General features: G+C 38.6%; 1 protein-coding gene and 1 long non-coding RNA gene across 4 annotated transcripts in view; one reads left to right on the forward strand and one right to left on the reverse strand.

Annotated features, from left to right (window-relative positions):
- The window catches only part of LOC145514265 (uncharacterized), a 985,725-nt gene that overhangs the window by 921,662 nt on the left and 39,847 nt on the right, over positions 1-24,216 (reverse strand). Inside the window, exon 3 of one of the 3 annotated variants that reach the window (XR_014060001.1) lies at positions 16,060-18,344. The exons of the other annotated variants lie outside the window; for them this stretch is intronic. The gene's annotated coding sequence lies outside the window, so the exon portion shown is untranslated. Of the gene's footprint in view, positions 1-16,059; positions 18,345-24,216 lie in introns of those variants that run through there. 3 annotated transcript variants of the gene reach the window in all.
- LOC145514267 (uncharacterized) lies at positions 9,694-23,453 on the forward strand. The gene is made up of 3 exons (XR_014060009.1): positions 9,694-9,949; positions 15,855-16,020; positions 21,072-23,453. It is a non-coding gene; the product is annotated as an uncharacterized LOC145514267 (long non-coding RNA).

The raw sequence follows: 24,216 nt of genomic DNA on the forward strand, positions 1-24,216 counted from the left end.
CCATCTTTGAAAGACAACCACTCTCACATTTACTTTGGCCAAAATCCTGGGTAGGGCTTAAGGGATGAAGTTAAACCAGGGAGCTCTTATTAGTCAGGCTTAGGACATCTGCCCAGCCTCAAAGCAAATACCTATAGCCCTGGATTGACAGTCCTACCAGGGAAACAGGACATGAAGAGATAAGCAGTCATTTTCCAAAAGAAGACTAGGGATCTATGAGCAAAAGAAAGGAAAATATTGGATAAGTTCCAAACCAGAACGCCCCCTTTTAAGAAAACATAATCCATTCAAATCTGCACAGAAACTAAGATTTCCTTAAAGTTAAGGCAGACAAGTTGAGAGAGGTTATACTATTAAATTATACATTTGTACAACACTTTAATTTTGCAAAACACACCGGCATGCAGGATAGCAGCCCATGCTTGGAAAACTGAGATTCTTATTGAACACAGAAGGCAAGTAAGTCATATACTCAAAATTACAGAGTTAAATATTACCAAAATTCCCAACCTCTAGTCTATTGCTATGAGGGTGACCCAAGGAGACGTGAAAAATATAAGTCACTTAACTCTCCTGAGTCTCAGTTTCTTCCTCTATGAAGTGGGATGATACAATGACAGCTAATCAATTTCATGAGGTTATATACTAGTGTTTAGTCGATTCATAATACAGGTGAAGTATATGTCTATATAAAATGTTCTATAATCATTTATGAGACAAATAGGCTTACCTTATTCTATTGTATTTTTTCCATTATATCTTTGTAAAATATATCTTATAAAAGGCAGAGGAACCAGAGATCAAATAGCCAACATCCATTGGATCATCAAAAAAGCAAGAGAGTTCCAGAAAAAACACCTATTTCTGCTTTATTGACTATGTCAAAGCCTTTGACTGTGTGGATCACCACAAAATGTGGAACATTCTTAAAGAGATGAAATACCAGACCACCTGACCTGCCTCTTGAGAAATCTGTATGCACGTCAGGAAGCAACAGTTAGAACTGGACATGGAACAACAAACTGGTTCCAAATCGGGAAAGGAGTACGTCAAGGCTGTATGTTGTCACCCTGCTTATTTAACTTATATGCAGAGTACATCATGAGAGACGCTGGGCTGGAAGAAGCACAAGCTGGAATCAAGATTGCCAGGAGAAATATCAATAACCTCAGATATGCGGATGACACCACCCTTATGGCAGAAAGTGAAGAAGAACTAAAGAGCCTCTTGATGAAAGTGAAAGAGGAGAGTGAAAAAGTTGGCTTAAAACTCAACATTCAGAAAACTAAGATCATGGCATCTGGTCCCATCACTTCATGGCAAACAGTGGAAACAGTGGCAGACTTTATTTTTAGGGGCTCCAAAATAACTGCATATGGTGACTGCAGGCATGAAATTAAAGGATGTTTGCTCCTTCAAAGAAAAGTTGTGACCAACCTAGACAGCATATTGAAAAGCAGAGACATTACTTTGCCAACAAAGGTCCATCTAGTCAAAACTATGGTTTTTCCAGTAGTCATGTATGGATGTGAGAACTGGACTATAAAGAAAACTGGGTGCTGAAGAACTGATGCTTTTGAACTGTGGTGTTGGAGAAGACTCTTGAGAGTCCCTTGTACAGCAAGGAGATCCAACCAGTCCATTCTAAAGGAGATCAGTCCTGAATATTCATTGGAAGGTCTGATGTTGAAGCTGAAATTCCAATACTTTGGCCACCTGATGCGAAGAGCTGACTCATTTGAAAACACCCAAGTGCTGGGAAAGATTGAAGACAGGAGGAGAAGGGGATGACAGAGGATGAGATGGTTGGATGGCATCACCAACTCAATGGACATGAGTTTGAGTAAACTCCAGGAGTTGGTGACAGACAGGGAGGCTTGGCGTGTTGCAGTCCATCGGGTCTCAAAGAGTCAGACACTACTGAGCGACTGAACTGAACTGACTGAAATTAGGACATAATTGGTACCAGGAAGTGATTCAGTTCACAGATAAAAATCATAGTTAAAGAAATGCCTACTCTCTAAATTTGCAAACAAGACAGGGATGTCCACTCTTAAAACTTCTAGTCAGTATTGTACTAGCCAGTGCAGTAATGTAAGAAAAAGGAATGACTGGAAAATAGAAAATAAGATAATTTTCAACATAAAATATACAAAAAACTGATGGGGTTAATAAATCTATAAAGATTGTAGTTTATAAAGGCAACATATAATTATAATTTACGTTTCTATGGCTCAGATGCTAAAGAATCTGCCTGCAATGCAGGAGACCTGGGTCTGAACCCTGGGTCAGGAAGATTCTCTGGAGAAGGGAATGGCTACCCACTCCAGTATTCTTGCCTGGAGAATTCCACGTGCAGAAGACCCTGACAGGCTACAATCCACAGGGTCACAAAGAGTCGGCACAACAGAGCCATTAATACTTTCACTTACTATAATAACAAATAATTGGAAAATGAACATTTTTGAGTATCTACAATAAGGTACAAAAAATAGAAACTAATTCACCAAACATTAAAAAAAAAAAAAAAAACCTCTATGCTAAAAATTGAAGAGAAAACTAGAGCAAAAGATATTGCTGAGAGAAATTTTAAAGTCAAACTAAATTAAGAACTATCCCACATGTAGGGATTCAAAGATTCAATACTATTAAAATGTCTATTGATCTATAGATTTGAATGAAATTCCATTGAAAACTCCAGTACATATTTTTGTAGAAACTGCCAGACTAAAAATTTTATATGGAACATACAAGGGGCATAGAATAATAAAATATTTTGGGAAAAATATACCCCCTCCCTCTTGAACCTCCCTCTCCACCATCCCACACCTCTAAGTCATCACAGAGTGCCAGGGTGGGCTCCCTGTGTCATATGGCAGCTTCCTACCAGCTATTTTACACATGCTCGTGTATATGTGTCAGTGTTACTTCCTTCATTTGTCAGATTGATATATATATATACATTTTTTAAAATAAAAATTCCTACACATGTGCTGTATCTATAGGAGCATTTGTGTTTGTATCTTTGCAGTATACATTTTACATTCAAAGTAACATACATTCAGATCTATATATATATACATATATATCTATCTACCTACCTCTTTTTTATAGCTATACGATATCCCAGCAATGTCTTGACATTTTCCCCATGATTCTCCTCGAGGAAGAAATTCCAAAGAATTCTGTTTGGAGGCAAGGAGTGCTGTAAACACTACTGTAGATTTGTGTGCACACAAGTGCATTGGTTCTATTGATTCTGTAGGATGGGCTCGTAAAAAGATGGAAACTGCTAGATGAAGAGTTATGCACTGGTTGCTTTAACAAATATCACCAATGTATTATCTGATAAACTCTGTAGCCATCTGAATGCATTCCTACAGCAATGTGTGGCTGTAAATATCCTGTACTCATGCGCCCTCTGTGATGTTCGTTATTTTTGTTTAGCCTCTAAGTCCTGTCTGGCTCTTTGTGACTTCATTTACTGTAGCCCACCAGGCTCCTCTGTCCATGGAATTTCCAGGTAAGAATACTGGAGTGGGTTGCCATGTCCTTCTCCAGAGGACCTTCCCAACCTAGGGATCGAACCCGTGTCTTCTGCACTGGCAGGCAGATTCTTTACCACTGAGCCACCTGGGAAGCCTCCTCTGTAGTATCTATCCCAAATGAATAAAGAAATTTGTGTTTGTCATGTTCTGCCCATCCAAAGCCAGTGCCTCTGCTTCCATTGTCCTAGGCATGTGTAATCATGTCACAGCTGGTCTGTGATAAGCCATCCCTGAAACACAAGTCTGGGCTCTGAGCAGAGTCATTGTGCCAGGGTCCACAGTGCGAGGATATCAGAGGCAAGCTTTTTCTCCACTCGGGCGGCTCACATATTTACCCGTTTCCACATGTCTAAGCTAATGACTCTGCTGATGTGGAGCAGAGGATTACACTAAGCCACTCTTTGTAACGCTCGCTTGACTGAGGATGAACTCAGGATGAAATGATGTTTGTAATATTCTCTCAGGAATTGCAAGCCACTGCGACTCAATTCTTCAAATATTTATCTGTCAGTCTCTCTGTCTCTCTATTCATGTCTATCTAGAAAACCCTGCTCTTTTGTCCCACACTATTTTCAAAGGGCTTACAGAAATACCTCATAACCAGATGGGATATAACTTCACTCAGAGGCATGGAACAGGATTCCAAATGAGGATGCTTTTGCAATGGCCTATATTGGAAAGGAATCTTAAAAAGAATAGATATATGTATATGAATATCTGCACAGTAAAAACTAATGCAACATTGTAAATCTACTTCACTCCAATAAATATTTAAAACAAACAAAAGAGGATGCCGATATTGTCTATCAGTTCCACTGGGTTTACATTCAGCCCTTCAAACATTAACCATAGATAGGACTTAACTGCCCCTTGTTCCATTTGCTCTTCTCAGTTTCCACTCTGTTTCACTCCTTCAAAGAGACTAACTTAACTTTGAAGCTATTATTTATGACTGCAGATAGCTATTACCTACCATTTTTAGGACTCATCCTGGCTGCATCCTAGGATGGCAATAGCTGACGTTTCATGAAAGACATCTTCAAACCTCCACCTTGCTAATAAAAATCACTCTGTATAGAAATCTTAAATAGCCACTGTTCTAAAAATCTCTCTCTTTCTCAGGAACAAGGGTGGATGGAACCAAGGGGGAAGGGGGAAATAACCTGGAACATCCCACCTGTCCATAGATAAGTCAGAGCCCCCAGTCTTGAGGAACTCACCTTCTAGCAAAGTCAGAGGCATACATAACTAGCTCAGATGATACCTGCTAGAATGCAGTGAGGTTGAAGAATTAAAAATTAGGAACACAGGGAAACTTCCTAGCACAAAAGCCTATCTTTCCTTGACTGGATGGACAGAAGAAGGCTTCATACAGAGAGGCTGGGCCTGCAAAGATGGATCAGACAATCAAAGACCAAGCAAAGGACATTGGCAAAAGCACAGATGCCATAATAAGTATGGTACTTTGAAGTCAGTACCGCTTCGTAAATCTGAAATGTAGTAATTAAAACTATTTCAAATTTAGAATTTTAAAGACTAATGATTAATACACCGTTGAAAGAAATCAGCTCATGAGGATGTTTTCAGTTTGTCATTACCTCTTGTTTCCCAGCTCAAGCCTCAGTGTACACCTGGAATCTCAGTGTTTCCAAAGGTCTCTGCACACAGAAGAGAATGATGGGCGGCTTACAATCAGGGAAATAAGCCACTAGGGACACACTCGGAGAGTGGCAATTCTGAGCTTCATTAATTCTGACCCTGTGGCCACAAAGCCTGAGGACACCAATGTAGGCATAACCAGCCCTTCCAGCTTAAAACCCATAGGGGAATATCTTCATAATGATCTGGGCCCCTGTGAGCCCTTGATTTCTCATCCACGTGGGAAGGTGCCTGGAGGCCTGGTCTGATACACCAGGCTCTCTCAGTTCTGAGTGAAAAGAATAGGATTATGACAGGTGACGGGGCCAACTGCTGTTAATGCCAATAAAAGGATACATCTCACTTACCTTACAATTAAATCAGTAGGTCCCTCCAGTTAACATTGCATTAAGGAAAAATGAAAATGATATTAAAAGTAAAATAAATACATCTAGAAATGGAGAGAAAAGTCACAGGCAAAAAGAAGACATTTGCTCACATGACTTATTGTGGTAATAGAAGTATACATAAATGGACAGATCTGCTTGCAAAAAAAAATCAAGTATGAACTCAGCATTTTTCCCCAAATAATTAAAAGAACAGGCAACAGGAGCCATTATTAAAAACCGCTAGTCATACAAGCTCACAGAAATTCTGGGGGAAAAAATATAAGAAAACAGCACTTTTTTTTTAGGTTCAAGCTGTAATTGCCAATATATAAAGAGTATGTAGGATATAATGGGTCTGAAAGTACAGAGAAAATAGACAGAATTTTATCCATAGGTTTAGTCCTTGGAACCACTCCTTATGTTCACTCTTCCCATACAGAATTTGACCTTGTGCTTCTTTCACTCTGCTAAGAATAACCATTTCCCACTTGTTTTACTCTATGGGGTGAGTGTGTGTGTGTGTGTGTGTGTGTGTGTGTGTGTGTGTGTGTGTGTAGGTAGGTGTGTTTGAAAGTCATGAGTATATGCATTTGAACATGTATGTGAAGATAAAGGTATTAGGTAGAAAATGGGAAGAACCATATGATATGGGAAATGGAACATCCAAGAACATCAAGTCTTGGATCCATTAAGACAGGTTATGTCTTAATATTACTCCAATAAACCTTTGTGCTGAGATCGGCTTCTTCTTCCCTTACATTAAGCCATCATCACGTCCAACATTTCCTAACCCAGCTTCTATCTGTGCCAGGACTCAGAATCACATGGGCTCTGGAGTGGGAAGGATATATAGACGGCCACCAACTTAACAATTTGACTTAAACTTTACAATGGCACAAAAGTGATACATATTCAGTAGAAAACCATACTTTGAATTTCCATCTTTTCCTGGGTTAGTGATATCCTATAAGACACTCTCCTGTGATGCTAGGCAGAGGCCATGCCACTGCTCCCAATCTGCCATATATATGATCACAGTTCATAATAAACCTTTTGTTGTCTCACCACAACTCTAACAGAAAAAATTCCACCAGAGATCAAAGACATTTATAATTAAAAATAATGAGAAACACAGGCATTCATCACTGAATATAAAGTTGTTTAATATCCTTTATGGGCAAAACAAAGCCATCAGAATAATTGAAGCTCAAGAGACTACAGATTATTTTTTATGAGTCATGTGGCTGTATGGTTTTGCAACAATATTTACTATAGAACTTTGACTTGGAGGGGCTTCTATTTTTCAGGCACAGTTTTTGTCCTGTGCAAAATAAAGGTTATAGGTTTGCTGTCTATGGTAGGCAGGGTAACAACCCCCCAAAGATGCCCACATCCTAATCCCCACGACCTGTGAATATGCTATGTTACACAGCAAAGGGGAATGAAGGTTTCAAATAAAATTGATTGCTATTATTTCAAATTAAATTAAGATTGCTAACCTTAAAAAATTAACATTATCTTGGATTATCTGGGTAGGCCCAGTGTAATCACCCAGGTCTCCCACATTGCAGGTGGATTCTTTACCAACTGAGCTACCAGGGAAGACCAAAAGCTAATCTCATAGTCAGCAGGATTCAAACCTGTGCAGGGAGACCCCAGTGGATTTCTAGTCCATCGTCTTAACCAACAGGCCACGACTACACATAGTGTAATCACAAGGGTCCTCAAATGCAGATGAGGCAAGGGTCAGCGTCAGTAGGACACAACCTGAGACTAAACGGCCATTACTGGCTTTGATGACTGAAAGGAGCCAGGAGTCAAGGAACCTAGGTAACTTCTGGAAGAAGCTGGAAAATGTAAGGAGACAGATTCCCTCCTAGAGCCTCCTGAAGGAGTGCAGTCCCCCTGAGAACATTGATGTTAACCCACTGAGACTGATTTCAGACTTGTGACTTCCAGAACCACGACATAAAAAACTTCTATCATCTTAAGCCATCGAGTCTGTGGCACTTTATTACAGCAGCAATAGGAAATTCATATGATGTTCAATGATCTTTACAAGGTCAGAGTAGCCACTGCCCCCAAACACAAACTAAGGCATTCTTTCTCATTCTCATTAATATACATCCTCCCTTCTCTCTCCACTCCCTCAGAAATCATTGGAAACTCCCTACGCACTATGCGTAGCCTTATTTAATTTGCCTTCTTTATTCCTTTTCTCATTTTAGGCCTCCTTTCCTTCGGTTCTATATTAATTCTGTTTTTGAAAGTCAGTAACATCTGCCTTGGTTTCTCTCACTTTTCCTCTCATTTTCTTAATAAGTTCCCACATGAGAAAAAGATAAAATAGTCCTTAGGAGGAGGAAAACAAAAAAGTTGTAAATATTTAATAAGTTCTACACAGACAAAAAGAGATAAAATATCCATGTTATTCATATATTTCTCTCATCACAATAAGTTTTCTGAAGAGTCTAATTTAAAACATGAGATCACCATGCCTACTTCACAAGGATGATACAGGTTACTACTCATTTATAAATTATTCCTAAAAAAAATAGAAAATTGTTTAAGTATTAAAAGCTAAATGAAAACAACTTCAGTTCAGGTGCAATACCTTAAAATCCACCTTTTAAGCCCTTATCAAAATTATTTTTATTCACCACATTAAGTTGCCTATTAAAGAACAAAAAGAAAGAAAACCAATATAAAGGATTCATAAGACTCACCCTAGTTTTGTAAATAATGCAGTTTGAATATACTTGAATTAGCCATTCACTTGAATTTATCAAGCTGCAGTATTAGTTTAAGCTGAAAACTAATCCTGTTTCAGACATGGCTCAGTGTGCACCGAAGGAAAAAAAGAGATGACTCTGGGTATGTGGAAGCCCATCTGAATAAGCATTCAATATAAACTAATAGCAGCTGGGAAGTAAAATGCCTTTGGTGCAGATGGGCAAGAGTTCTACAGAAAATATTTTTATCGTTTTTTTTAATAAAAGGGTTTTTTCTTGCTTTCATTGCAAACATAATTATAAAGAAAATTTCAAAGAATTCATTGCAAGGTACGCTCTTAGAAAAACCGATCAAGTTTTTTAATTCCCGCTCATCGTGTGCGTTTTCTGTAGAAGACAAATATACCCATACCAATACATGGGATGTAAAAGTTTATTCCCAAGCAATCATTTAAGATTCAAAATAGTATTCCCCATGATTTGATTTTTTTAGCTGGCAAACTACAAATATATGTAACCCATAATACACTGAAAGAGTAGATTTTATCCAAGGAAATAAAAAAGAATGTTGTTGAAAGTCTGGAAATAACAATTAATCAATAAACATTTTGCTTCCTGATATGTCTATGATTTTTTTAATATGGAGTATACTAGATACTTCCTATTTCAAAACATGTGAGGAACATTGCTTAGTATTCTGTACTTGGAAAGAGGTATGAGTGAAGGAAATTCCTGTATGTTTAAAGAATGTCAATACTTCAATCGCATACCTTTAGGTCTTCCCACAATAACCTCTTGTCAGAACAAAGTAAAACACAATGGCCACGTTCCAACAGACCCTATAAACATATCATTAATTCATTTATGCATTCAATAAGCCTTATTGAATGCCAACTAAACATCAAGAACTATGGTGGTTCTTTCTTACAATAGTCTTATGGATAGAACATTACCATCCTCATTTCACAGGTGAGAAAGTGAGACATTTTAATCACACTGCTAACTTTCCTTACACTTATATGACTCAGAGTTACATGTCATCTTGTTTAATCCTCACAACAGTCTTCTGATGTCAGTACTTTTCTCACCCTTATTGTACTGAGGAGCAAACTAGACTTAACAGAATTTAAGAAACTGACCAGAAATTACACTGTGCTTTAGTAATGTAGCCAAGAGTCAATCCTGAATTTTGTCTGATGCCACATCCCAACCTCTTAATCTCTGTGTTGAGAAGATTACTCAACAATGGAAAATGTCTGAGAAGTTGGGGTCTGAATGTTTCTGATTCCAGAGCCTAAATGACTGCTTTAGTGGAGAAGGTAAAGCTAAACAGCCAATAATTATGATGTAATATGAGAAGTTCCATAGAAGTTCTCACAAATAGTCAGACGTGGCTTAGCAACTGAACAACAAACGAGAAGTTCCAAAATCAATGTGTGAGAGGTTAAGGCAGGGTAAGCTTTATAAATCAACTTTCTTGAGCTGAGATTTCAAGATGAATGTACACTCAACAGAAATAGAGGGAATCGCACTTCACCAGAAAGGACAGTCCCAACAGCACAGGTGCATGAAAATTGCGCATGTATTCAGGGAACGACAGGACTTCAATAAAATGGAAACACAACACTCATACTTGGAAATGGTGGGAAATTAGACTGGAAATATAAGTGAAGATGAGTTTGTACTCCTCTCGTATAAAGTTGGGTATATCTTGCTGTGTGGTAGCTCAGCTGGTAAAGAATCTGCCTGCAATGCAGGAGACCCAGTTTGATTCCTGGGTTGGGAAGATCCCCTGGAGAAGGGATAGGCTACCCATTCCAGTATTCAAGGGCTTACCTAATGGTCCAAATATAAAGAATCCAAATGCAATGCGGGAGACCTGAGTTCGATCCCTGGGTTGGGAAGATCCCCTGGAGGAGGGAATGGCAACCCACTCCAGTATTATTGCCTGGAGAATCCCCAAGGACAGAGGAGCCTGGTGGGCTACAGTCCATGGGGTGGCAAAGAGTTGGACACGACTGAGTGACTAAGCACAGCACATCTTGCTGTGGGAAAAAAAAGCAGCCAGTTTATCTGGCAAGAGCCAATGGTTCCTCACCTGCATTTTGAAGAACTTTTTTTTTTTTTTTAACACATGTACTTTAAAAAATATTTATTTGGCTTTGTTGGGTCTCAGTTATGGCACAGAGAATTTTAGTTGTCCAACCAAGGATTGAACCTGTATCCTCTCCATTGCAAGGCGGGTTCTTAACCACCAGAGCACCAGGGAAGTCCGTTGAAGAGCATTTTGAAGGATGGGGCAAATAACACCTGCATAAGTATTAGAACCTGAACCTGAAGTGTACCTAATGAGGCAAGATGAACTTTCTCAGAAATTTGTTGGAATGTCAAAGCAAGATTTGATTGGTTCATATGAAAATTGTCAATTTAGTGAGAACACAATTTAGAGAGGGAAGATATGGCTCTGCTCACTGACGCATGTGCAAGATGAGATGCTGGCAGCAGAATTGTGTATTTATGATAATTTTGCTATTGCAGGGCAAAGGAGGCCTTCTACTAGGGAATTGCAGTAATTAGATGAGGAAAGTGATTGTTCCATAAAACTCAGCAACAATGTTACAGTGGAGCAGAGAGAAATGAAGAATAAAGAGTATTTCCCAAATCAGAAAAGATTGTTTTACTGTCTATTTTACAAGCATAGTTATGGTGTTAAATTGGAAGTAAATCTAGCTGGAAAGCATTAACATTCCAGATTTGGCCATCAAATTAATTCTATCGTAATGAAATGTGAAATTTGACTGAAATGAAGAGGAATTGGGTTTACGCTGCCTATGCTGGTGGTTTTCAATTATCACACAACATGATCCACTTCCTTTTGTTAAAGATCAAAATAAATGCTGAGCAAACAGAGGCAACTCATGAAGGCGGAGCATAAAAAGGGTTGCCAATCCAGAGATTTAAAGGCTCACCTGGGACAGCATCGGCCAAATGAAATGATCAGAATTGATTGTGACCAATGTCATTACAGCTCTACTGTAACTGTAGCCATAAATTTAAGTCTTAGGAGGGAGTAACCTTCATAGCATGCAATCAAATATTAGTAGTTTACTTCTTTATTACCTAAACATGTTATAGATTATTCCTATAATGATGTCATGCTTGCTCTCCTGCTTTTGGTTATGCTTTCTTAAGATGAAAATAAACAAAGTTATAACTAGCAACCCGTGTAGCCTATGTGGCCATGGGTACTGTTGGAGAATCTAGGACTTTCATACTAACTTCATGTTTTAGCCCTTGAACATAGCAGAGGAAACCTATTACTGTTTCTATATTTTCTCTGGACCCCTCTATCAGTTTCTCTCCTTGAGAATAACTGACTATATACTTAAACATTCTTTTTTACTTCCTTGCATGGGAGAAGTGATAGAGGGAGGCTGTCCACCCTCATCCAAAGTTCACTGTTCACACCCACAGCAAGGGAAAAAGCAGCGTAAGTTACAGCCTTTGTTACAACTTTTTGTACTGACAGCATGTTAAAATGTTACAGTTGGGTAGCTGGAGTTAAATAAAACGTAATCAATGCCACTTGTTTCTGTAATATGGTTAACTAAGCATTTTTCAATTATATGTTTGCCTTGCATCGTACTTCCATTGAACAATGCTGATTAAGACAACCCACACTAATAGGACACTGGCCAACTATTTGTTGACACCATGCTTATTGTAACTGGGGAGCAGTCAGTGCTAAGTATTCTGGAAACCTTAGTGGAACACCTGATCTCTATAATTTGGGAGAACCTACAAAGGCTTAGAAGCTGATCACATTGGTGAAGTTCTTAGGAGGCCTGAGTTCTGGAGCACATGAGCATTACCGCCTCCAAAGGAAAGGGTGCATGATTGCACCTTGGCACCACCTGTCACTAAGAGACAAGTATCCTTACTTGTCCTATGCTTTTTCCCTTTCCTCTATTCTATTGAGTCATTGTTTGTTTAGTTGCTCAGTCATTTCTGATTCTTTTGAGACCCCATGGACTATAGCTGGCAAGGCTCTTCTGTCCATGGGATTTTCCATGGAAGAATACTGGAGTGAGTTACCATTTCTTACTCCAGGGGATCTTCCTGACACAGGGATTGAACCCATGCCTCTTGCATTCCCTGTGTTGGCAGGCAGATTCTTTACCATTGCACCACCTGGGAAGCCCTTGAGCACTCTTAATAAATCCCTTTAAGAATTCTAAACTTTGTCTCAATACCCTTCTGTTGTTGGACAATTAAAATACTCTATTGCTCTGTTTGTACATGTACTAAATGAGATGAGACGTAAAGCATCCCACAAACTGGTCTCACCAGGGGCTCCCATTTCTCATGGGCTTTGTTTACTCTACCAGGTAAGTCACCTACTTAGACCAGCACAAGTGCCAGTCAAGGGAGGAGAAAAGCCTAGAATGGACACTGGACAGGGGGTATAATGAGTATCATTCAATCTACATGAAGTTATAATTTGTTATAATTTTAAAATAATGGATGTTAGAAAGGGGGTACTAGTGGTACTTGTGAAGACATTTCAGGGAAAGTAATGTTCGAGTTGAGTTATAAATAAGTAGAGGTTAGCCAGGAAGAAAGGAAGAAGAGGGAGGATAGTATAGGCAATGGGAACAGAACAATCAAAAAGGACACAAAAACGGGGATCCGTGCAATCTCACCTTTCTCACAGTCGCTTAGAGCAGAATTCACCACATGTGCCATGCAAAACAATATTTAAATTTAGATTTTTACAAGGAAATTCTTAAGCAGGAGAAATAAGATGCATTCTCCTTAGTTTCATACTGTAAGTAATATCAGAACAGATGCTGTGTCCCTCTTAATCAATGCTTTTCCCCTATTGCTTTGTAAATATTAATCCCTCAGCCATGCCGTCTTAAGTCACTTCAGTTATGTCCCACTCTTTGCGACCCTATAAAATTGCCTTGGAAGAAAAGCTATGACCAACCTAGGCAGCATATTAAAAAGCAGAGACATTACTTTGCCAACAAAGGTCCATCTAGTCAAGGCTATTGTTTTTCCAGTAGTCATGTATGGATGTGAGAGTTGGACTATAACGAAAGCTGAGAGCCGAAGAATTGATGCCTTGAACTGTGGTGTTGGAGAAGACTCTCGAGGGTCCCTTAAACTGCAAGGAGAGCCAACCAGTCAATCCTAAAGGAAATCGGTCCTAAATATTCATTGGAAGGACTGATGCTGAAGCTGAAACTCCAATACTTTGGCCACCTGATGCAAAGAACTGACTCATTGGAAAAGACCCTGATGCTGGGAAAGATTGAAGGTGGGAGGAGAAGGGGACGACAGAGGATGAGATGGTTAGATGGCATCACCAACTCGATGGACATGAGTTTGAGTAAGCTCCGGGAGTTGGTGATGGACAGAGAAGCCTGGCGTGCTGCAGTCCATGGGGTCACAAAGAGTTGGACATGACTGAGCGACTGAACTGAACTGAATAGACTGTAGCCCACCAGGCTTCTCTGTTCATTGAATTCTCCAGGCAAGGATCCTGGAGTGGGTTACCGTGCCCTCTTCCAGGGAATCTTCCCCACCCAGGGACTGAACCCACGTCTCCTGCATGGGAGGCAGATTCTTCACCACTACCACCACTTGGGAAGCCCCATTAATCCCTCTGAGTTCTTACAACTGTTTTATATACCCTATTTCTCAGTAATTTCATATGAAATCACAGTTAAAAATACTGTTATCTTTGAAAACTAAGATCTTTAACTCTTTTCTTGACTTCTAAATTGAACTCTGTATTTGTAGACCCAACTGCCTTCATGACATCTCTACTTGAATATCTAATAGGTATCTATTTGTGAAATGGATGAATAAATATCATTCAGATGAATTGTTGGGGATTCCAGTGAGGCTCAACAAACTGGACCACAGAATAATCCAGCAATAACAAGGATCAAACATTGATGTACACAAAAACCTGGATGAAATTTCACAAAATGATGCTGAGTGAGAAAATTCAAGCCCCAAATGTTAATTACCTACATCAATATAATGTTCTTGAAATGACAAAATTATAAGAACAGGTTCGTGGTTCAACAAGTTAAGGAGAGATTGGGGATGAGAGGAAGTAGGGGTGCTATAAAAGAACTGAGGGATCCTTGTGTTGATGGAAATGTTATGCATGTTGGACTCCATAAGTGTTAGTATCCTGGTGGTGATATCGTATTATGATTGTAAAAGATTTTGCCATTTAGGGAAACTGAGTGAAGGATACACAAGGTCCTTCTGTTTCTTTCTCACAATTGCATGTGATTCCACAATTATTTAAAAATAGAGTTTAATTTAAAATATTACAGGCATGTTCAGATCAACAGCAATTATTATTGCTGTTATAGTGGAGGCTACCATAATGGGTCAAGATTGTACTAGAAGGCCTCTGATGTTCCAACCAATACAGAGATTCATAAGACAATCATTTTATGAGCATTCAATTCACAGTAATTTGAAGAAATCAAGAGAAATTAATTCCTTTGCCACCACATTTGGAACATAATTTTGGAACATAAATACGTGCTGAATCAGTGAGCACATATACATGTTTCAATTTATTAATTTAATTGAACTACACATATATACTAAAATTTTTTTAAAGTTATATTTACTAAAGTAAATCAGAGTGACAAATATTATATGAAATTGCTTATATATGGAATCTAAAAAAATGGTACAAATTTATTTACAAACAAAAATAGAATCACAGATATAGAAAATAAACTTATGGTTATCAAGGAGGAAGAGGTTGGGAGAGGGATAAATTGGGACACTGAGACTGACATATACACAGTACTATGTATAAAATAGATAATTGATAAGGATCTAGTAATAGCACAGGGAACTCTAATCAATACTCTGTAATGGCCTAGATGGGAAAAGAATCTAAAAAAGAGTGGAAACTAAGAAAGTATATGTATGGGCTTCCCAGGTGGCTCAGTGCTCAAGAATCTGCCTGCCAATGCAGGAAATATGGGTTTGATTCCTGGGTTGGGAAGATCCCCTGGAAAAGGAAATAGCAATCCACTCTAGTATTCTTGCCTGGGGAACCCCATGGACAGAGGAGCCTGGTGGACTACAGTCCATGGGGTCACAAAGAGTTGGACACGACTGAGTATGCATTTATAGGCATAACTGATTTCATTTTGCTATACAACAGAAACTAATACAACATTGTAAATCAACTATAGTTCAATAAAAATCTTAAAAATTATAAAATAATTATATTTAATCCTCAGCACACATGATATAAGAAAATATTAAAATATACATAAAATATTAAAACATACATATTAAAATATACCTATACCCCCAACATCTTATCCAAGTAAAATATAAAATGCTTCCCCATTATGCGTTCAATTAAAATAATTTCCAAGCTATTCCTTGTAACTTAAGAAGGGAGAAGGCTAACAGAATCTCTCAGTGTTATGTCCTAGGTCTGAAGACAAAGAGAAAGCTGAGCCTAAACTCATGTTCCATTCTTTCCTCAGGTCTACATGCTCCAGAATCGACATTTGCTGAGTCACTTTAGATCTCCACTCTGGACTTACTGCATTTGAGAGGAGGCGTTCCAAAACTGTCTGTGAACATATCACAGCTGTGATTTTACTTAGGAGACTATCTTTTATACCAAATGAGAAGCACTGAAAATGAAAAGTATGTATTTCCCCTATGGTACTTTTTAAGATTTTCCTCCCAGGGTTGGATAATCAATAAGAACAGTCATTATTTACACTGACGTGGCTGAGAAGAAATGGGCTGTGTATCTTAAAGACTTCGAGAACAGACATTAAGAAACATCAGACCTCAAGCCATTCTGTGTACCAATCCTAGGAAAAAGGCTTTTGCCCTTATGAAATTTAGAGTTCATATAAGAATAATGGAAATTTTTGACCAAATGGGAATACTCACTCTATCAGAATGGCTCCTATAGTCAGAATTGACCAGGGTCTCTTCCATTTGATTGTCGCTTATGAAAGATGAGAGGTGGTTTTTAAATATTCGTGTATTATTAGGCACTGTAGAAGAACTAAAAGTGCTGCCCAAGGGAAAAGTATGTTAAGAGCTATCAGAGCCTATTATGTGGCAGGCAGGTGGCAAGTGACTTACATAGATTACTGTCTTTAATCCACACAACTCTATGAGTAGTGTTATCAACCCTATAACATAACAGATTCTACTTGGAGAATCAGGTCACTAAATTTATTTCTATAGACATGCATTGGGCACTGACCAAGGGTCGGCACCGTGATTAGTTACCTCATGAAAAAATTTTCATTAATTTTTACAATCATCCTTTATGGAAACCCTGGTAACTTTATGAATGAAAAAAACAAGCTCTAAAAGTTTAACTTCTCCAAGCTGATACAACCTTGTAAGTAACAAACCCTATCTTGAGCCTACACTAATCTTGCTACATCCTACAGACCTATACACAAGCATAATAGCAGCTCATTAATATGAGATGCCCTCCTATAAGCCAGTATATCATAAAGAATAGATAGTATGCAGGTAAATGGAAAGAAGCAGGAAGGCACTCCTGATGGATGGACTGAAAATGAGACAGAAAAAGGAAAATAAAAGGTTTAATTGGAAGACTGCTTGCATTGTGTGGCTTGAGGAAAGCATTCATATAAAGAGATGAAGATGAGAAGGCCGATGACTAGTAACTGGCTCCTATATCCCACATAAAGCTCAGTAGTAATTTTTTCAGAGTGGCAAATATCTCAAATAAGACTCATTATACTCCCCCCAAATCCACCTTTCTCAGTGTTCTCTATTTCATTGAGTGTCTTCATCATTTATCCAGTTGCTCATGGCAGAAGCCAAGAGCTTACCCTTGACATTTTTTTTACCCTACAACTCAAACATACAATCAATTATTAAACTGTGTAGGTTTTGCCTCCAAAAATTTTGCAATTCTATTGCCATATCTTTATACCCACTGACCACTTTCTCTCCTCCTGAGCTGGGAGATTTCTGATGAAATGTGTTTCCTATTTACTTGTAGCACAAAATTCATCATAGAGCAGGCAGATGCTCAACCACTTTTGTATACTTTTATGGAATCAAGGTACAATTCTAAACATACTTTTAAAACACTCTCACTTAAAATGTTGTTGTGAAGATTATCGTCCCTATACTCCAGACAAGGAAACTAAGACAGAGGTGAAATTATTTGGCCAACTGGTACAGATGGGGTCTGTACCAGTTTTAATCTGAATTAAAACAGACTCCATAGCCCATGCCCTTAGCCTCAAATGATACTACCTTCGCCCTGCTACTGCAGGGCTCACCTACCACAGAATCTTTCCCAGAGGGCACAGAAGTGCTTCCTAAGCCTTTTGACAACATCCCAAACCTATGACTCTCTCTTTTCCTTTAGGGTTTTGATCCTAAAGAGCAAACAGATATAAACAAAAAGAAATTTGGCTTTGAGAGACATCATTCAACCTGTGTACCTTAAGAAAGCAGCAGCCCAGTAGCTTACAATAATCAGCACCCTGACAACCATGACCATGAGTCGCTCAGCTCTCCTGCCACTGGAGCCCAAGATGCTGTCCTTCTGAAGCTGCCATATGTTTATGTAACTCCTGCCCAGAGACAGAGGGTTAATAGGCAAGAAAAATAGTCTGACTTCACCATTTAGGTCAAGGCTAGGAGGAACCAAGTTGATACAGCCAGGATTTAAGGAGGCATTCAGTTTCAGGTTGATGTAGGTGCCAACTTTGTACCGCCATAACCCTGAGAATGGGTGCCTCCTTAGAAGTTCACCCTCAGTGTTTCCTTGCCTTAGCCTAGTTCTGAGTTCTGACCCTGTCACCTTCCAGAAGGAGGATCAAACATGCAGTGATGCTGTAGATCCTCTTCCTTTAGGGTTTCCATGTTGAGTCTGTCTGTGACACAAATCACATAAAATGAGCGCTGTCTCTGGTTTGAGTCTTCAAGCTAATCCACTCTTTCCCTAGTTTCAGTTGAGTCTGTGGACAAGTAGAAAGTAATGGAAACCATCTCAGTATCATTAGTCAACACTTTAAGATACGCTTTGACATGTCAGCTTTCCCAAGTACTCTCCATCTGCTTGCTCTTTCCTCTGCCTTGCTTCTCTTTTCTACAGCTATGATGGTGATTAATTCACACCCACTGCCTACTCCAATTCTGGCTGGGTCGAAAGTGGAATCTTCCCTTTCTTCCTTATTGTTACTGGGAATCAGAGGAGTAGATTTGTAGCAGTGAACTTTTTTCTGTTGTTGAAATAAATTCCTCAAATTCATTCTTGATATTTGTAAAGTATCTGATTCAGTGGCACCCCATCATCCATGTATCCTAATTATGTCATTACATATCTGAGTACATAATTATTCGTAGATTCAGTTTCTAATGCAAGAGTTCTGTAACCCTACACATTTTTAAATTAGGTATTCCAGACTGCAATCACAAAGCTAGAGACAGAAACTAATGTCTCAACATGCTTGCTGCAGATAATAACCTTTCCTTAACCAGTATAACATGACTTGTGAAAGAAGGGCTTCCTAGACACAATGATGTTGCATAAATCGTGCTGGGAAATTTAAGGTTCATGGAGCCACCCTTCCATTTCCTGCCCCCAGTCTAATATCAAGTGTCTTCAGTTAGATGCTTTTATTATTAAAGTCTTTTTCCATTGGAAATTGCAATTCTGAAAGGCTTATGGTATTTTTTTATGGCCTAGCAGTTCCAACTCATTGATATAACACCCTGGCTGAATATTTAAGATAGAATATGGAAAAACACCAGAGGGGATAATTAAGCTCATCAAATGGGACACTGGATTCCTTCATGAGCCAGTGATAAAATGAAGACTGTATTATAAAACTTACATAACAAAAGTTCCAGTGCCTAACTCTACTTAATATGTTGGCTCCTTTTGGTCATTTTTTACTCTTCAAAGGAAAACAGCCATGAAGTTGGTACAACGCAGAAAAGAAAACTGTAAATAATGGAGGTACAGTAATAGCATTCATATTTGTACTTGCCTCAATCATTCACGCAACCTCAGATATACAAATGCACATTGACTATTTATATAATAAATATTCCAAAATCATTTACATTATCATAAATTTTCTTTAAGTATCTCAGAATATAACCTCCAAAGGCTGCAATCTCAATGAAATAATTGTCCATCTGGAATAACGCTGACACCCTCAATGAGTCTATTGTTTTCCAGGTAGGAACCCAACCAAAGTCTGATTCCTTTCACACTCATATTGTGACTGTCTCTTTCTAAGTTTATTTTATTGCAAGTTTACAGTTGGCATTTGATAAAACATTTTTTACCTTTTATACCCACAATAATTTTGCCCATTTTCCATGTGCCAAACCTGAAAGTGGACACATCACATCTGCCCTTTTTATTTCATTTTCCTCTTATTTTTAACACTAACTTTGCTTCTTCATTTCCTACTTGCTCCACAGGGATTTCTAAAACACATTTACCGTGGCTGCAAACCCATAGCATTGCCTTACAATTACTGTATCTTGCTGCTTTGGGATTCACAACTTTTACCTCTGTCTTAGATTTTTTAAAAATATCTTATGAGATGTAATATGTTTCCATAGAGACTCAATTGTATAAATCATTTTGTATATATCTCAGGTCATTATGGAACTCTTTGGAAAGAGGCTATAATTTTACTAGACTCCAGTGTTTTTTATATATACAGTTTATGAGAAGGTAGAAACTGACAGTAATAATATAAGCTTCCAGAGATGTCTAGAGACTGTGTAGAGGAGGTTGACAAGAACTTCGAGGGCTAGAAACTTTGTCTTACGGAAAAAAAAAAAAAAGTTTACATATAACTGAGAAGTTAAAGGGCTGCCTCATTCTAAATAACCTAAGGGCAATAATTATATCAATTTTCCTAAGTATCTTACATACTCAGTGCCTCACATATTCATCCATTTATTCAACAAATATTTTCTGAGCAGCTACAAGTCCCAGAGAGGACAAAGAGCAAATATCTCATTTCCAAAACCTTGAAAAGGCTCTTCTATGATCCTGTCATTCACCCTTTGTCAGCATGATCCAATATACTTTTTTGTTTGTTTGTTGCCCTCAGCTTGACATTCTTTTCTGATTCTAAAACTGTTACCCAGCAATATGAATGCTAAGCTTCAGGGAAGTTGCTCATTAGGCCTAGTGCTAGTCTTCCTAGAATGTTCTTCCCTTAGTAAGAAATACTACCATGGGAACCGAAAATGTGAACAGAAAGATGATTCACTCTCTTCCTGGAAACACCTAGTAGACAGTCTTCTCCAATGTGTAAGGAATTAGGTCAAGAAAGAGTATTTTTGTATGTACCCTATGTCTACCACCACACTGGGTCTTAAGAGGAATCTAAGAGAGGAGCATTCATTCAGAATGATTTCCCTCCCAAAGAAGAATTTATTAATAATTGGGGAGTGGTGATAATTATAGTAAGGGAATAAAGGATTTAGCTGATGCTGATTGTGCCTTCTCTTAAAGGTTACAGAAGTTATTCTTTAAAGGTTATATTCAAGCCATATTTGAAGAAGAGGTAAAATTGATGGAATTAGAATGTATAAAGCTGTAAGAGAGTTTGGTTTTAATGGCACTAAGGATGCTATAATTTCACTATGGTTTCAGAGTTTGAATTCTAGAAAGATCTAATGGTAGATGGACAAACTCTATTTCTCCTTCTCAGAAAAGAGCAACATTTATTCCAGATGACCCATGTTCTCCTGTGAAGTAAGCTCTGCTCTGGTCATGATCTTCACGGAAGGAGATAAATAGAAGAGTACAAACAAGCTCCAGGATCCAGCTTTCCAACCACAACTGTGTCTCTAGTCTGAGGCTAGACAACATTCTTATTTTCTTTAGCTGATTCCAACATTTCAAGTACAAGTTGAGTTCTTGGTCTGGGCTTAGCATTATGCTGCTGCTGCTGCTAAGTTGCTTCAGTCATGTCCGACTCTGTGCGACCCCATAGACGGCAGCCCACCAGGCTCTGCCGTCCCTAGGATTCTCCAGGCAAGAACACTGGAGTGCGTTGCCATTTCCTTCTCCAGCGCATGAAAGGGAAAAGTGAAAGTGAAGTCGCTCAGTCATGTCTGAGTCTTAGCGACCCCATGGACTGTAGTCTACCAGGCTCCTCTGTCCATGGGATTTTCCAGGCAAGAGTACTGGAGTGGGGTGCCGTTGCCTTCTCCGAGCATTATGCTAGGAAATGTCAAAATAAAATGACGCTGATAGTTCCTATTTTTCTAGAGTTTATATATGAATAAAGGAGATAAGATGTTTACAAAAATAAAGGCAAACATGAATCACACACCAAGGTGATATAGATAGATGGATGTGCCAAAGTTCTAGGGAATCTAGTCCAATAATAGACAATCAAAAGGAAAAGTACGATAAGCCAAATCTGTTGACTGAAGTCGTAATTCAGGATGATTATGTATATGTAAAAAGACTTCTCCCTTCAAAGATCAGGCTGGGTGATAAAGTTGTGAGTGTGAAGAACCATAAAGTATCACATGGATTTTCTCCCTCTCATTCTTGTATTAATAGCTGAAATCACCTCACTGAGCACACATTTCAACAGCTATGCAAACAAAGTTAAAGTCATGTGTCTAATTGAATTTTCCATGTTCAAGTCCATTTGTGAAATATCTTACAATTGCCTTTCAATTTGTTTCCCAAGTTTTGTTGGCAAGTGATAATGGTGAGGACTGCTCTTGCAGAAGGCAGGCAGTTGTCACTATTTAAAAGCCCTTCATTTTTGACATAGTCTAGCACAAGGCAAAAATGAGCATGCCCTTTAAATGCCTGACCATTTTCCTCTCAACTTGCTCTTTTATTAATATAAATGAATCACTCTCCAGTGATCACTGAAATGAGCAAAGCAAAAAATCTGCAATTTCTCAGAGATCTGAACTCATCCTAGGGACTGCTGGCTGACTACTCACAGAGAAATAAGGAAGCCCACATATCAGTATTAAGAGAGGTTTGGCAATTAAATTTAAGAACAGAAATGGCTCTCAGAGCTTCTAAAGACTTCAGGGAAGATTTGGAACATTCTGTTAAATACTTTAGAATTTTACACCTTCAATGATCCAGAGCCTCCCTGAGACATGTACATCCTACCACAGCCTATGGAAGAGCTATTTAGCTTAACATTTATTGACTCTGAACAAGGGTGATGGTTAGGTTTCATTCCAGGTATGAACCAGTAGTATCACCTAGTAGCTACCTGTTTTGTATTCTATGAACTGTGTCTGCCTTGGAACTGGAATTAGATAGGAAAGGGCAGAATACTCTGGTCATACTGTGTGATAGATTCCATCATTTGCTTGTCCAATACAAAGGTGATATAGGATATGGAGACAGGAATTTAGGTTCTGGAACCAAAATGCTTAGGTTCTTACTACTTTCTACATAATTTTTCTAGGCCAGACTTTCCTCATTTGTAAACGAGGATACTTAAATTTATTTACCAGGACTGTTGCAGATTACATTAGGTAAGGCAAAATAAAGCACTTAGAATGGCACCTTGATACACTGTAAGTGTCAGGCAGTATAATTGTAACTTCCTTTTCTTCACTATTAACCTCTTTCAAAAGTTACAGTTCAGCTTTTCAATGCAAATAAAGCACTGTGACGCTCCTTCTCATCACTCCTGCCATCATTATCATCACCTAAATTTACATTTTCAAAGCATTTTACATTTATTATCTCATCAAATATTTACTGCTTGAACACCTCCAATAATAAGAACAACAAGACTGTCTCATTCATAGATAAGCCCTTAGGTTACAAGATAGCTCTTCCTTGTATTGAAGAGATTCCTGCCGCCCAGTTAGTTTCACTCAGTCCTTGGTCTCTCTTACTCATATTAAAGTCTGATATCTTCCTATAAAATAATTCTTTTGAAATCTAAAGGTAGTTATTATTGCTTCTCTAAGAAGTTGTACAGAATCATAGACATTCTCCCATCACCCCTGTTTAAAAATACAGATTCTCCTGGATACATGTATATGTAAGGCTGAGTCCCTTCACCATTCACCTGAAACTATCACACCATTGTTAATTGGCCATACCTAATACCAAAAAAAAAAAAAAAAGTTAAAAAATGCAGACTCTGAGCACTATCCCTTAGCTGCGGCAATCAAGTTTTTGCCCATACTCCCAGAATTCTGACGTGGGTGGTCCAAAGGTCTCACCACGGAAGGACTGCACAGTTTGCTGTGTATCTATGATTCACCTATGCACGTTTACTCTCCTTCCCTTCTCCACCCTGCTTTGTGTTCTAGGAGGATGAATATGAAGTGTATCAGTGCCTGTCTGGCTTCCTTTGGGGTTCGTATGAGTGGAAGCACCAGCTGGAGGTCATGGACTCCCTCCCATGGGTCACACCAGAGAACAAGCACCTGTCAGGTCCAAGCTCATTCTTTCTGATTTCCAGTGATCACTTCTTTCTGCTGTACCTTTAGATCTCTGGATGAAAAAGACACCTTGTTCTTACTATTCCCAGGGAGCTGCTGTATACTGAGTGATTTCCCTACATCCAGTCCCTCCTTTGTAAATGGAAAATTTACTAAACTCTCCTTGAAACTATCTAGTTAGATAGTGCTATTTCTTTTCTGCAGCTTTCCTGGCTGATGCACTAGTTTAGAAAAAGCTATTCAAATACTCTCTTCTCTACTTGAAGTAGGGTAACCTTAGGGAACATGAGATCCCAAAGTCCCAGTTCTCTTACTTTGAAATGAGGTAATAAGAATACCTACTTTGTGCAGGAGTCACTAGAATTGAGTGCATATGCATGCAAACTGCTTAACTCAGAATCTAGTACA

Source organism: Giraffa tippelskirchi, chromosome 7 (genome assembly GCF_054371585.1).
Source record: "Giraffa tippelskirchi isolate mGirTip1 chromosome 7, T2T-mGirTip1v1.2.pri, whole genome shotgun sequence".
Classification (NCBI taxonomy): domain Eukaryota; kingdom Metazoa; phylum Chordata; class Mammalia; order Artiodactyla; family Giraffidae; genus Giraffa; species Giraffa tippelskirchi.